Raw genomic sequence first — 16,226 nt, 5'->3', positions numbered from 1 at the left:
GTCACACCACACTACAATACACACGCTTCATATGGACACATTCGCTTTCTCACTCGCGCACACATGCACAGAAATTCAAGCACCCACACATGCATGTACACCCGCACGCTCTCTCTCTCTCTCTCACACACACACCAGCCTGCACAAACACACAAATGGACTCACACAGACACACGCACGAGGGCAGTCTCACAAATACACAATTCATACTGTTGCAGCTTCCATTTTTCCATGAAGATTTGATTTTTTTGGAAAAATCAATAACTGTTATATAGACCAATATGAACGCTCAGTCCCCACACAAAGGATCGCTCACAAACTCATTTAAGTGAGAATACAGGAAAACATTAAAAGGTACTGAAACTGCGATGGAGGTAAAGAAAGAGGAGAGAATTGTAGACTGTGTGCTGTATACCAGACTCTGCACTGAGTTTGTTGCATGGGCCATGTCACAGCTGGGCTCAGGTGAAGCCGCAATAAACAATGAGAGGAAACCAATTAATCAGAGCCACAAATGTTTGCACATCTGTCTGCATGATGCGATCATCGCGTTTTCCCTTTACGGTGGAAGATAAGCAGGCATGTCTAATTCCAGCGCTTTGCTTCCTCCTCGTTGGTACAAGCTGTCAGTGCCTTACTGAGTATGATGCAACTGTATTGCAGTACCTGGGACTCCTCCACTCGTTCAGCGTTAACTCAGCTGTATTGTGTGTTTGCATGAGTCTACAAGGAATAATAAATCTGCTCTATCAGAGTAAATTATACTCCACATTGATTTTTTTTTGCAGGGAGGACACACATAAAGACAAATATCACTGATAAATTGTACACATTCCCTTGCAAAACATGGGGAGAATCCAAATACTACACAATATGAGATGTTATTATCTATCTCCTTTAGATGAACCCAATATCAGTAGTACATTACATAGCACTACAGTGCTACGTATCAGCCCAAAAAGCTTTTGCATGCTTTATAAAAGGCCTAGTACGTTGTATTCAGAATCACACAAAACTCTCAAGGTGACAAAATATGATGTTCTTTCATCATAATAGAATGAGCGTTCCTCTTTTGTTTTTAATCCAGGACATTTAGAGGTAGCTGTCATTTTTCAAATTTATTTGATTATGAAGGAAGGACTGGTTTACAGATGAATATGATGATACAGTTTGCAGCTCAAATAAATGTAAATTAACTGTTGCTTCCCTTGGTGATTGATATATATACATATATATTCATTTTTTTCGCAGCATGACATAATCCAAATCAAAGCCTAGTATTTCCATGTTTAAAAAATGGTGCTCTTTGTCTGTGTTTGGTCCCCAACAAAAGTTGGCCCTTGCTATTTTGTACATATAATGATGACAAGAAGCCATGTAAAGAGACTCTGAGACACATAATGCTGTGAAAAAAGATGATGCATGATGAAAATGTATGTCAGCTCCTGTCCTGGAGAAACAGTATGGCATAGCCTTAAATAGATGAACGGCTTATTTGACTGGACTTGTTTGTCTTGGCTGATTCTGTGCTGTATGAGTAGAGATGGCATGCCGTGAGAATGAAGAGCTGCCAGAGGGGCTGGCTTCCCTTTCAATAACGCACATTTAAAAAAAACTTATAAGGATATTATATAAATAAACATCACAAGCATTTGGATGAGAAAATGGGGGTCTGACTGACTTATTCCTAATCTGGTGTTGGTGCATTGTGAATAAAACCATTGTGGTGCTCACCACACTACATAGTGGTGTCCAATAAAGTGAATAAACATGTAATTATTCCTACAGAATAAACAGGTATGAAGTACAGTGGGAATATAGGCCTAAGTAGACAAATGCGGTGCAAATATCCTTCTCAGACGCCCGGTGGTCCTGAGGTCCCAGTTTTGTAATGCCTGACTCTATGGCATGTGATTCTTCTGTAAATGACAAACGGGCGATAGGAGACCTGCAGTGCTGTTTGAGAACATTCCAGTGATTCAGTGGTTAACAGTGTACTTTGCTCTGTTAAGGTTGGCCCAGGAGCACTGAACTCTTTCTGCACTGTGAAATGAGTGAGGGAAGCTAATGGCTGGGCACTGTTCTTGTGGATAATGGCTGATATCATTGGCTGGCAGGACTATGACAGATTCCCCACACCTGCAGAGTAAAGTGCTGGTGGTGGTAATAACTTGGGATGTAATGATCGCCTCACTTGGTGATGGAGCCCTAGCATCGGGACAGGAGTCCAGCAGCTAGAGACAGACCATAGGAACAGTGTATATGTGTTTCATTAGTGTCAACACAGGCTCAGGGTGGGAGTCCACATTGATATGTCTCCTCCATTTGTACAGGTTAGGTTCAGTAGACAATACACACAAAGCACACAGGCACAGCATACTTATCAAACACACACACATAGGTAATACACTATGTATTATACATACATACATACATACTGCCCACACATATAGATACTAAACAAAAAACATATATAAATGCACACATAGGTATGCACAGCATACATATATACCCATACTGTACATGGAATGCTAAATGTGACAATGTGCAAATAAAATTGATAATTGTAAATCTGAATTTAAAATGGAATTTAATATTTTAAATATTCACTCATAATATATGACAAAAAATCTCTGTCATATTTAAATTGAATTAGTTAAAAAATGACATTGACTAAATTGAAATTAATCCTTCATGTGAAATGCATTTTTAGTATCCACTGAAATGGCAAATATGTCTTATCTGAATATTATCAATTCTAGATTTCCATACATACATGCACAGTTGCACACACATATACACACACCTTTAACACTTTTTCATTGACAGTGATACAGATTGCAAATTTTCCATGAATGTCTTGTACAATAATTATATAATTTCTGTTCGATAATGATTTAAGATAAGCCGTATGGCATTCACCAGATGTTGCTATTTATTTAGTTAGTTTGACTTAGTAATTCCATCTGATATATCTCGTAAATCGAAAGCCTTGCTATGCATCCTGATGATCAGTAGAAATACGTGTCTGATGGGGAACGCTACCTGTGGGCTCCTACACTGGGTCCTGTAAATTAAGAATCAGATGAATAGAAATGTGTTAAATGTTAGGCACAGTCAGAGCAGGCCTTTAATCACAGAGGAGAGGAGAGTTCAGGGAAACGCATTGTGTTTCTTAGCAGTACCCATCGTGAGTCATGGTGCGCTGTGGTCTTGCTGGTAGGAGGTTGTCAGGATTTTCTATGGCTGTGTTCAAGGAGGCAGCCTGCCATTTATTTTTTTATACTTAAGGGTAATATAAAGATCTAAACACGGTGATATAAAAACACAAATGCAGAGACACAAGTTCAGGGACACAGAGACACAAATTCAACAATACAAATGAGGCAACGCAAACACAAACTTAATAATATGCTTGCAGCTATATATACATGTAATTGCAGTACATACTGGGCGCTACAAACAGCTTAGTCTGGGCTTCCTCAAAGAGGCCTTCCTGCCTCACCAAGAGCCACTGCTTCAGATGTGTAGAATGTTCTAAGCATGCTTGAAGGAAGCAGAGATGAGGTCAACCCAAGGGTGAAGCAAGGAAGAAAGTGAAGTTAGCGTCTTTCGACACTAAACCATTAAACTAGCCGAAATTACGTTTCTATAGCAACTGGTTTACTGTGAACAATATCGAGGCTGTTTTTTCCCCCCATAACACTCTCAATATTATGAGTTTCATTAAATTAAAATGGTAAATCAGACCAATGAAACACTTTTGAAGAAATAAAACTGTTACTGTATTCATTTAATATTTTCTTTGCATTTGTTGTAGCGGAGCAGTGAGTAGTGGCCTAATCCAGTCAGCCTTGTGCAGCAGAGGTCAGAGTTCCTGAGTGCATGTGAATATTTGCAACAGACTCTGCCATTCCTTTTACTGGGGACCTTGGTCTCTAGCTCAGCACGCTAATAGTCATCTCTTGCTGTATGGAGCATCCAGCTGGGCCAGTGGTTCAAAACACAAGGCAGACTGTTACATTTTTGCTAAATATTAATAGTGTTGCTGTTGTTCTGGTGTTTTTGTAGGTACCCTTGCTATCTGTACTTCTCAATGTTGTTTGTCATAATGGCCTTGTGAGCCACTCTGGATGAAAGCATCAGTTTAATTTATTGATTTATATTGAGTAAAGCCTGTGGTTTTTTGTCTGAGCTGAAGAAGAATCAGGCAATATTATGACCATTGACCCTCAGTGACTGGGATTTTAGTTTCTTTTCTAAAAAGAGAGAGTTGAAGGGACTTGAGATTCATAGCTCAAAGGAAAACAAAAACAGTCTTCACTCAAAAGCTATACTTGAGTTAAAGTATAATACTAGAGTAGTAGTATAGTAAAGTAATCTACTAGAGTCAAAATAAAATATACACAATTGTTTTCAAATCAAACATAGAATACAACATGAATCAGCAAAAGTAATTCTGGGGCTTGTAAGCTCTATCAAAGAAATGTTAGTTTTCTAGCTTTCTTACTCAGCTGCCAAAAAAGAGCAAGTTATTAATGCTTTGTTTTACTGTAACACTTTTCGACATAACATGCAACTAAGCGTTTCAGGGAAATATATTGATGAAAAGTACATATTTTCATGAAAAATGTAGTTGACCAAGAGTGAAAGTTGGGCCAAAATAACCAAAGTACTAATGCACAATACATTGTACCACACTACACTAACAAGGTATTTACTGTATACTTCCTTGCTTTACACCACCGAACAAAATTGTATTACAGTATGTAACCAATTAATACATTCAATCTATTTCTACTCCCTCACAGCTTGGTAACCCAGCTGAATACAGGTACAACAAGATTTTCAATTTCCCTGGAAAGCATTTTTATGACAGTGTCACAGCACTATACAGATAAAATTATTGACCTGAGCTGAATAATTAACCCTTTGCCTGCTAACCTCAAACACCAGCTTTTATCCCCGTGTGACCGACCCACCTTCAGTGGGGTCCAAATCACTGTAGGGCAACGCAATCGGATGCAAGTCATCTGATCACATCTCCAACCTGTATGAGTGCTTCTCCTCCTGAGACGTCTATACGATGGGACTTGTGCACCCACCTGTATATTGCACGCTTGCTTATATATCAAATTTCTCAGCCAGATTTGTGCATTTGCTCATGAGCTAATTCATTCTGATACACATATGGCGCCGAAAAATATGCAAACTAGCTGTGACACTCTAAATGAACAATACCATTATACATGGATAGGAGTGACAACACTTTCCAGCTTTGATATTTTACATGGAATAAACATGCCTACTCCTTTGACATACTGTCTTCTGCAGACAAATTGTGCTACTGTATATTTTAGCAGCTTGCCAAAATGTTTGAATCTCTTTTGTCATCTTAATTGAACATGTTTTGAATATGGACTTTTCATTTATTTACATAACTTTTATCCATGCATCTGTTTAGAACACTTAAAGGGTTGAAATAAAACCTCTGTTTGTTTCCATTTTAGTTACCTACATTGGATTGTCCAAAGCTTAAGGTTCTCATGCTCTCATGTGGTCTGTTTGGTCATGGGACAGGTTAACTTACTGTAGAACCAACACTTCAGAGTGCAGCACCTCAACTGCCAAGTGTTCATTTCAGCCATGGGATCAGACCCTGCCCCTTTATCACGAATGACCAATCCCTGCTCCCGGGGATTGTGACCTTTACCTCCCACAGCGTCAGCGGTGGCTTATTTCATCTACCACCTCCCAATGCATACATAATCTATATAGCGATATAGCTCAGGAGGTAAGACCGATTGTCTGGCAGTCGGAGGGTTGCCGGTTCAAACCCCACCCTGGGCATGTCGAAGTGTCCTTGAGCAAGACACCTAACCCCTAACCTCTAACTGCTCTGGCGAATGAGAGGCATCAATTGTAAAGCGCTTTGGATAAAAGCGCTATATAAATGCAGTCCATTTACCATTTACCATAATCTCAGGACAATTATTAGTTGTTATAGTCTTCTTCTACAGGCATTTCATATTTTGTATTTTTACCTTTCTCTGTTATTTAAAGTGTAGAATGCTGCCTGCATTATTGCAAATGTATATACCTCTATCTAAGGTGATGTGCATATACCAATCAGAAAATTTTCATGACCACAAATTCTAGAAATGTGGAACGTTTTATTTATTAAGGACGAGGGCTAATATTTTGGCAGCACTATCAACAGTCACACAGCGGTTGTTTGCGTGGCCAAAGTTATACCTGGCACAAGTCAGTTGTGAAGCTGGTTTCAGTTACAAACAGTGCTTCAATAAAGTGATACACGTGCCAATTGAATAAATCACAGAGTCAAGTCATTCGATAGAGTAGTTCTCCATTGTTAATAGTAAATGCAATGTAATTGCATAATTGCTTTCCACATGCTCTCTGTCAAAGACTACAGCAGTAATGCAAGTTGCTTGAGCTGAAAGCTTCCTGGTTTAATTGATTTTCTAACCAACTTGCAATCACTTTATATTGAGTGCTCATTAATTTGGGTTTGGAGTTACTGCATGGGAATTGTGTGCTGTGTTATGATCAGGTCTGGTTTTACTGAATTTCAGCAGCCAGTTATCACATGGCTTCTTGTGGTCAGCATATCTAAAAAGCGAACTGATCAGTAGAATTATATTTACTACTGTATATTGTCCCTTCAGTAGAAGAAGACTGATGTCCACATATGTGCCTATTCTTTCAGAAAGGTGCCACATACCACTGCATTCTAGTATATATAGTATATACTCTAATGCCCATAACCCTGGGATGATTGGAGGGTAAGATCTGATGGACTTCTCTGACAAAAACCACAAAAAAGTCAATCCACTCTCTGCTGTCCACTGTCTGTTTGCAGGTTCATTGGTAACTTTCATTGGTAGCTTTTCCCCAAATACCTACATATGCAGCACATACGTTTACTAACACTGTGTTAGTTTGAAGAGTTTTTGCTTCTTACCTACCTGCATTTGATGAGGTTTTGAGGCTCAGCGTATTCTGGTGCTGATTGTTTCGGTGCCCAATGTTGTTATCCTTTACGAATAGACCAGACAATACATCATGAAAACCTTATTGCAGCACAACCCACTGTAAAATGAATCCAGCTTGAATAGGGCTTTATACAACACTTGTCATAATCTTGTCATGACCCTAGTGATGTTACTGCATATGTCATGCTATATAGGAACAATTTGCTTGAAGCTAGTAACAATATTTATCAATGCTTATATAGATAAATATGTAATATAATAACAATATTTATCTATATTTTCAATATTACTGATGCCTAATTTATGTAGTGTTAATTAAGGCATTATGAATGCTAAATAAGACTCACTGCAAAAAAGTGAAAAGTATTCCTCAAAAGAGGGCATACTGGCTTCTGCTTACCATCATTTCTTCTTATGTCAGACCCAGTGCTCTTTCTAAGTTAGCCTTGGTGGGTTTTCTGCATGTTGGTTTCAAGCCCATGGCCCAGGAGTTCAGTGTGTCTCAGAGCAAGGCACAGTCACGCTGAGGTCCCTACGTTAGCTCTCTGCCCCTTCATCGCCCCAAATGAGGTCCTGCCGCCTGACACAGCATCTGTCTGCTCCTATTTCAGAGGGCCATCAGCAGGCTTGCCTTGGCATGCCTGGGCCTGTCAAGGGATCCTGGGGCTTTGGAAAAAAACTGAGGTAAATTGCATCAGGTCTCATCCCTGTCTCTTTGGCTTTATATTTGCAGTCGCACTGAGCAGCAGTCTCTTTGGGGGTTTACAGGTGCTGTGGCCCTTATCTGGGTTTCCGTCTACGGAACATCAAAGAGTGCAGGCCACATACACACATGCACACAAACACACACACATGCATGCATGCAGGCACACAGTCATACACTCAGGCACTCAGCCCCTTCAGACGACTAGTGAACAAATAACAATGGATTACTAAAGGAGAAATTTTGACTGTGCACGTGCGTGTGTGTGTGTGTGTGTGTGTGTGTGTGTGTGTGTGTGCGTGCGTGCATGCGTGTATGCGTGTGTGTGTGCCAAATGAGCTCTACAGAATTAAACAGCTGAAAGCTATTTTTTAAGTAACACAATTACTACCCACACAGATTAATGTACCATGCAATTATAAATGCAGAGCATGGATTTCAAGAAAAGCCATAAAACAGTTGTCTCCACTTGTATCGTTATGGTTCATTTTAAAATAGACCATCATTTTCATTCACTCCCATTTTTTCCTAATTTTTTAATGGTTTATATTGATAAAAACAGCAATGTAGAGGTCAGTGTAATAAATCACAATTTAGGTCTTTGTTAGAACTGCCCAGCGTCCACTCCATGTTCATTACTTGTAAGACTCGCTCGTAATTCAGCAGCCTAAGTTTGGTAATTAATAAGTTGTCATGTCTCGCCCCTCTGCCATAATGCAGCTGAAGGGCTGGATGAACTACGGCGCGTGGCACCGCTGCCTGTTTCACATTCATCATTTGTTTGTGTTTTTGGTCCACGGTTGACTCATCCAGATAGAATTAAAGGGATGGTAAATGTCAGAGTCTTGTGCCTGCGCTGCTCTGCAGTGTCTCCCTTTGTGCGCAAAATGCCACATACTAGACTACAAGACTACAGCGCGCCGTCGCAGCCATGGGGGAGACATCCACGCCTAACCCCTCCGCTAGCCGTTGTGCTACCCGGGACTCAGACTAAAATAGAAGGGCCTTCATTCCTGTGCCGAGGTACCAAGGCGCTGACTAGAATGGCCCAGCATCATGCAGGATCAGCAATATATTAGAATGCACTGCAGTTAGCCTTAATAAAGCTTCAATAAGTGAATTGTACTGCCTGAAAGGATAGACTGTGAATAGCAGAGACCATCTCCCTGATCGCTTCAGAATTGAGTCTGATACTCCTTTGCTGCATCCTCAGACACGGCTCCAATAGAAATACATTGGGGCAATTCTTGCAGCCTTCAAAAACCATGATGAATGCATTTTTCAAAACCAGGAAGCTCACAGTATATTCAAACACATCTTTCTATGTTCTACACAAAATGGTCGCAAACAGAGCATTGAATCAAAAGCAATGGGCTTGCATTGTTCTGGCTCTTGTTCTGGCTACATTCATGCAGTGAGCCATATACCCCGACTCTAGTGTCTGGAGGTGCTGCAGAAGGAGTTCGTCCAACATGGGGGACAGTTCAGTAGTTTCAGGAAGAAATGTTTAGGGGCTCGTTCTCATCCCTTTCTTGGCTGCAAATCATCATCAAAATGATTGCCACACATCCAATGGTCAGCCAAATGGATAGGACAGTTGATATCCACCCGTATAACCAGGAAAAGCATCAGTCTATCACAGTCATAGCGTGGGCGCTTGTGAACAATGAGCTTAAACCCAGCATTCATTCTATTGCCACAATTGGGAATAGCACACTTGCCACCCATTTTCTGTAATGCGCTGGTAAGCCAGATAGTTAAAACTCTCAGCTACTTCATAACCTCTGTAGTTAGTCTGAGATGATGGATCACACCCGCGTTGATAAGTAGCAGTGTTTTTCCATCATCTTTAGCACCACCCCCACAACATCTAGCAAGAGTGTGGAGGTTTACTGCTGGCTCTGAGATAGTGTGTGTTCCAACTCAAATAGAACACTGCTCTTGTTTGAAATGGTTTCTGAATACTTGAAAATAACTTGAAACCAGTATGAATATACTGTGAGAATGCAGGAGAAGAAGTAGGCCTATTAAACTAAATTCTGAAGCAGTTAGTGAATAATACGGTCTCTACTATTCGCAATCATCACAAACTATCTGGGGCCAGGGTTCAAAAATACAGAACCTATCCTTTAAAAAAATGCTCTGTTGCACTTTATCCCCACATTGATAAATATTAACAGTGTGATACTAAAACAGACACCAGGTTAAGCAGATGGACTAGTTCCACCCAGTTGGAATGTAATGTTACTATTTTATTTGCTCTCATTTCTCCAGTGCATAGGGTATTTTTCGTGTGGAGTTCTCTCAATCTGGCCACAAAAACCGAGCTTCTTTGAACACGTTTTATAATATCTATAATATCAATTACACAGTTCAGTGATTAAAATGCACCTTCGCATGTACCGTGTTCTGAACAAGAACTATTTGAGCATTCTGTCAAGTTCTTGTGAGAGATACAACTTCCAGGGAAAATGGGAGTGAGTTCTGTCAGCAGTGTGGTGGAGAATGTGAGCAACATGACAAAGCTTCGTTCCATCTTGACAAACAGCGGTCTTGAATCATCTTTTTTTATCAATGGGCTGTAATGGGTGGCTGATGTTGACTACTGCCAACACGTAAATGATGACTGTCGAGAGTATAATTAGGAAAGTTTGCATTTTTATTCTCAATCATAAAGTATCCAGGTTACTGTACTATATAGACCTGGGGTGTTCAATCTTACCTGAGAAGGACTGGTGTGGTGGTAGGATTTTGTTCTAGCCCAGCACCGTAACTTCTAATTCTTCTGAACTAATCACAGTCTTCAATCGAGAACTTGATTTGTTGAATCAGTTGTTTAGGTGGTGGAGTAAAGCACATGGATGCAGTCACAACAGCCCTTCTTGGATAAGATTGGGGCCTCTGTTCTAGTGAGGCACTCCAAAGTGAGGACTGGGAGTGGTTTGGACATCATGAAGCTTTGGAGATGGAGGAGGGGAACGCTGTGTTGCTACTGTAAACAGTGAAAGCCCCAAAAGCAGGGCAGACCTCAGCATCGATGTGACCTACAGGCTTTGGTGATGCTTGTTATGATAATATATCACGCTCCGCATTTCAGCGTGCTCTTTATGCATTGATGATGCTCATTAAAATAAGTCACTATTAGTTGCATTTCCGGGTTCCTCACTTGCTGAAGAACAATATTGGTGGTCTTACTAGGATTATAGGATTTTATTTTTCTTTGTAAAGAATAAAGATTTTGTAAAACGGGTAATAATCTGAAGTATAAAAGCAAATCATTCCCAATGACCATAGCTCCAGCTGTATCATGATGTTGCATTATGCTATGCTATACCCATGCCTTTGTCCAGCAAGGAGTTAAAACCACTGTTATGAAACCACACAGAGAAGTACATATCTTAAAAATATTCCTTTATATTGAATACATAAAACGGAAGTCATTTTATTCAGCTTTCGAAAAATTCACAGATGTATGAATGCATTATATCATCATGCAAATGAATAAATAGATAATAACTAAAATGCTGGCACAGATAAAAGGTAGGCATGGAAAAAGAAAACCAGCACTCACAAAAATCTTCTTATTTATTTTAGATCAGCAGCGAGTCTGTTTGAAATTTTTGCCTACAAAGATTTCATCAGTCACTGATGAAGACGAAATGTTCAAACCGATACATTGCCTATCTAAAATAATTAGGATGAGTGTTAGCACCACTAGCACCACCCTGTAGTACTATTAGCTACTGAGATTTAGAGCGTCATTTCTTCTTTTTACAAGGCACTAGGCAAGCCCCTTCTCTTCTGCAAGTTAGGGGCCTACAAAGGAGCGTGCGAGGGACGCATTGAAGTGACAATAGCCTCATAATTATCATAATTATCTGTTAAAATGACAAAAAATACAGTGGAACTCCACGCTTCCAGTGGGCCTTCTTGGTCATTGGGCCCTGGGCTGGAAGACCACTCTCCCCCCTCTTCCCACCCACCCACCTGCTCCGCTTCTGTCTACGTTCTTGTCTCTCATTTATCCCTGCTAGGTTTACTGTTTTTCCATTTTTCTTCCTTCTGACCATATTCCTGTCCACTGTGTAACTAATTCCCCATAGCAGTTCTGTTAGGTCTCTGCCTTCCCTGTGGAAATAAAGCACTTCACAAGCTCACACTGGAGCTGTCTGAAGACAATCACTTACTTCCTTACAGGCTTTTTGAAGATGGATCACGATGGAGCTTTCCAAATACTGACCAAGTAATGGGAGCACATTGAAGTAATGGGGTAAGAAATGGTCTCAGTGTCACATACGTTTCGCTTCTTGGCAAGTCATACATTCAAAAACACAAACCGTACACTGGAAGAGATTCAGGGCATTGACAGGTTGACGGCACATTCTTTTCGAAACAGATGGTCTGTGTCTTGAGGTGTGGAGGATCTCATTGACATGATTTAGGTGATTTAAATGGGATGAGTTCACAGGCCAGGGGTTGGTGGTGCAGGTTTGTGGATGTGGCTGAATTGCTTGGAGGTAACATTGATGCTTTACATTATGACATATTTGGAGGTGACTATGAAAAGACTGTGAATATATGTATTTATACTTAATTTAAAAAATCACATTCATTGGCCAGCCTTGAGATACACAGAAGGTAATGTACAGTATGTTCACATATAACCTGGATGATTGGTATACAAATCGAAATTCCAACAGCAATTATTTTTGTGTAGGACACTTCAAAAATGGCCTGCTTTGCCCTGGTTTCTTATTTCACGTGTTTTTCTGTGAACACCAGGATTCTACATTACATACAATATAGTATTACGAACACGAATCGGAACAGCTATGTTCAACAAAATCGATAATCACATTAGCAATGCCAGGCCCGTCGTGGCTTCTCCAGCTAATGGATCTGTGTCGTAAATCGATTGGCTGTGTCTTGCACTGTATAGCCAGGCAAATGACAGGTCTGTTTCTGAAAGCTTCACCTTTAAAGAGGAGCTCGGACCTGTCAATCACAACAGTGGGATTCTTGGTATCCTGCTTAATTATTGAAGGAGTCCAGGGTTCCCCATGAGCAATGTAGAGGTCCCCAGAGACCCCAGGGTAGCACAGTGCAAGGATGTGGTCGGAACAATCAAAACAAAGAGCCTATTTTCGGCACGCCACATTTTACGGGTTTTACACATCGCACGTCTGCTGTAAATGACCCTGTTCTCTTGAAAAATAAATTATGATACGCTCGCCTTCTCCAGTTCAGATCCTCCGTGGCACATGCTGTCATGGCAGACATCACAAATGCCAAAGCAATCAAATCTGTTTACCGTTAACAGATGGCCGCTGGTGTTAAAAGCTTGTATCAGGTTGCTTTGCTGATTCGGCAGACTCAATTATCCCCAGGGTGAAAAAAATATATATGTTATCTAATCAGTACCACCTCATGGCTCATAAATCCAGATATTGAACTCTGCCGGCAGTCCGCGCCGAGAGTCCTAGACCTGTGGTAGGGTGAGGAGATGGTCACTCAAATAATCTGTGGAACGTCCCGCCTGAATTCCGAAACATGTTAGACGTTAACAAAGTTTGATTTTCCGAGTGACTCCAAGCATGAAATGCTAACGTCAGGGTCATATGATGGGTATTACTACAGTCCACTGCCATTAATGAGCTGACAGATGTTGGGCTGTATGTTGTAGCAGGCAATACAAGGAAATCTATTACCAAGGAGACATGGTAATCCATCTGCCTTGGTCACACTGCAGGTCTCTAGAGATAGATGCAGAGCAGGCCGCTTCTTGTTTGCATACTTTAATACTCAATTTTGTAAAGGAAGTCAAATGATTTGATTATAAGAGGTGTTAACAACTGAAAACAAATCATTTTCATTGCACAGATGCATGCTCTGGCCTGTGGCTTTCTTTTCAGTTTTTGATATGCACTGTAGCATACTGTCATATTTTATCACCATTCCCTGCACCCTTTAATGCTGTTATTAAAGAATAATATTCTAAAGTTGTCATTAAAAATCATGTAAAGGAATTTGAATGTATACTTTTTTATGTTTAAAATGTTCTGAATAATGTTTTAGGAACCATTACAGGTTCTGTGTTCTTCCTGGCATAGCTCCAAAAAAGGCTAATCCAGAGCTTGTATTGTATGCTTTTTTTGAGTGTTTTTGAGAATACATGTACAAATATTAGTGCTTATTAAAAAAGAGACCAAAAACAGACAATATAGGGCACCTCCCACACAAAAGTCAACAACATGAACTGCTGTGTCAGCGCTCTTCACAGCACAGTAAGAGCACAGCCTGGTGTTAATCAGCCAGTGCTCAGCGCAACAAGAGTGGATGCTGTGTATCCACAACAGAAATTTCACCAAGAGGTCAAGGAATGTCAGCCCACCGTTTCTGCTTCTCTCGGCAGATGGAGGCTTTTCCTGTTTGTTGCCGCTGAAAAAAAAATTAAAAACGGAGATCTCTGCAAAATAGGTTCTTTCTGTGGAAAGAGGGGAGGCGGTAGCACTGCCGGGAGGTGTGGGTCCCCATTTGGGGATTTTCCATGGCTTTAATTGAAAAGGCAAATAGCACCAGCTGTCAGGTAGACACAATGCAGTACTATGGTTGCATGAGGTGTTTTGCGTGTCTTCAGAACTGATTCAACAACATACTCTGGATTAACTGCAGAATAGCTGAAAAGAAGAATGCTGCCACAACAACAACAACAACAAAAAAAAAACTTTTACTCCCTCAAAAGACTTTTGGGAAACACCAATTAGTTGCAGTTGAACTCTTCAATATCATTTAACAGACTTATTTGCTTGTTTTTTTATAGACTTATACTTTAATATTTTATGCACCTATTGCAGTGATTATGTTCTATTTATTTAAATCTCAAGGATGGTTCACATACGGATTGTACTGAACTCACTGTCAGAGTTTATCTTTGACAGCTCATGGTTTGGCTGTGCGGACACTATTGATTTGTGACAGCAGGCTCTGAGTGGGACCTTGCGCTCTGTAGGGGGTGCGGAGATGCGGAGGTGGGGGGTGAGTTGTTGAGGTGGGGGGGGGGGGGGGGGAGGAGGGGTTGGAAGCTGTCAGTGAGCGGGGTGTGAAAATGTGAGAGTTCACTGGAAGCTCAACCCTTCAGCCTGGTTGTGTTTTGTGTATTTGACAGGCGGAGTCTCGTCCACTTATCCTGATACAACCCCCCTGTGGCTGCCCCCGTTCTCAAAAAGCTTATTGTGTCTTTTATCATTCTGTTAAAATGTAACAATGATCGTTCACATATTTTAAGTTGCCCCTTGAATTTTAATGAAAGTAAGGATGATATACATTTCCCTGTGCATTTCAGTTGATGTCCAGTGCTATGAATAACTTGCATGAATATTTTAGATTTTGGTAGTCACCAATGTGGAGACAGCTGGAATCACTTCTGAAATTAAAACCAGAAGGAAAAATAAGCTGTGTGTGTATGCGTTCGTGCGTGCGTGTGTGCCTGCGTGTGTGTGCGTATTTGTGTGTGTGTTTGTGTGCATGCATGTATTTTGACCATCATATAGCCTTTAAATAAAGAAATAAATTTTATATCTTAGCCAAGTTGGTGATCATATATGGTATCATCATTTTTTAACACTTTATCTGAAACTAGAGGTAAATGATACAGACATAACAGAGACTAAATGAGAGGTATTTGCATATTTTATGCCATTAATGACTTTCTTAATTGCCATTTCATTTTAGTTTCTTTCATTTTCATTTGCAAAACAATGCTCTGCCATTTTATTTGGGGCTTGCAGAAATTCTTGAAAACAATTTCACAGCTCTAATATGCTTAAAACTGAAACTGCAATGATAAGAATCAGCTCCAAGGACACTACGAATTTGATTGTAATTCAGACAAAGTTGCTGAATGCTCTCTCTCTCTCTTCTCTCTCTCTCTCCTCTCCCTTTCTCCGCTCACTTTCTCTCCCTGGGAAACCATGGAATGTGTGTATCCATGCAGATTAAACAATTTAAAGGTCAAACATGTCCTGTTTCATTATAAACTAAATATGAACAAAGGCCTCTTCACCGCTCGCTTCGTGTTGTGATTGGGTGTTGCGTGCACGCTTAATTTGCTCCAAACGTGGATTATGATAGATATAAAAAAGTCACAGGCCTGAGTAATAGGTTTTTTTCGGTTTAGCTGGAAGCCGCAATTCCACATTTTAAAACAGTATATTCTCTCACGTGTACTGTACAGTTGAGTAAATGCACAGTAACAGAAAAAAACTGCTGAATGGATGGAGCACTCATAGAAATGTATGGCTGCATATTAAGGCTAAATGCATTACCCAGTCATGGTAAACCTCCTAATACTCTTGCACTCTTTTGTAGCATGCAACATACATGAACCCAGTTCTCCACACAGGGCTAGTGCATTGCCTACCAATGATGTGATTAGTGTGAGACTGTAAGAGGTGAGAAGCCCCGTGGTAAAATTAAAAGAAGCTGCCACATCGCATTGTGAGTTGTCG

General features: G+C 40.4%; 1 protein-coding gene and 1 long non-coding RNA gene across 9 annotated transcripts in view; one reads left to right on the top strand and one right to left on the bottom strand.

Moving 5' to 3' along the window:
• kcnj6 (potassium inwardly rectifying channel subfamily J member 6) overlaps positions 1-16,226 on the top strand; it is a 58,847-nt gene that overhangs the window by 12,449 nt on the left and 30,172 nt on the right. For 2 of the 6 annotated variants that reach the window (XM_035434944.1, XM_035434945.1), the window contains exons 2-3: positions 7,628-7,700; positions 11,917-11,989. The exons of 1 other annotated variant lie outside the window; for it this stretch is intronic. The gene's annotated coding sequence lies outside the window, so the exon portion shown is untranslated. The remainder of the gene's footprint in view (positions 1-7,627; positions 7,701-11,916; positions 11,990-16,226) is intronic. 3 more of the 6 variants (XM_035434943.1, XM_035434947.1, XM_035434948.1) reach the window with 2 other exon arrangements.
• On the bottom strand, positions 2,794-7,605 carry LOC118236503. Of its 3 annotated transcripts, none has more exons than XR_004767052.1 (4): positions 7,417-7,605; positions 6,990-7,059; positions 3,451-3,546; positions 2,794-3,067 (listed from the first exon to the last, which is right to left on the bottom strand). It is a non-coding gene; the product is annotated as an uncharacterized LOC118236503 (long non-coding RNA). The 3 variants fall into 3 exon arrangements; XR_004767051.1 differs by having other exon boundaries at positions 3,506-3,546; XR_004767050.1 differs by lacking the exon at positions 3,451-3,546.

Source organism: Anguilla anguilla, chromosome 9 (genome assembly GCF_013347855.1).
Source record: "Anguilla anguilla isolate fAngAng1 chromosome 9, fAngAng1.pri, whole genome shotgun sequence".
Taxonomy (NCBI): Eukaryota; Metazoa; Chordata; class Actinopteri; order Anguilliformes; family Anguillidae; genus Anguilla; species Anguilla anguilla.
The sequence above is the reverse complement of the archived record's forward strand: the minus strand, read 5'-3'. Positions and strand labels throughout refer to the sequence as shown.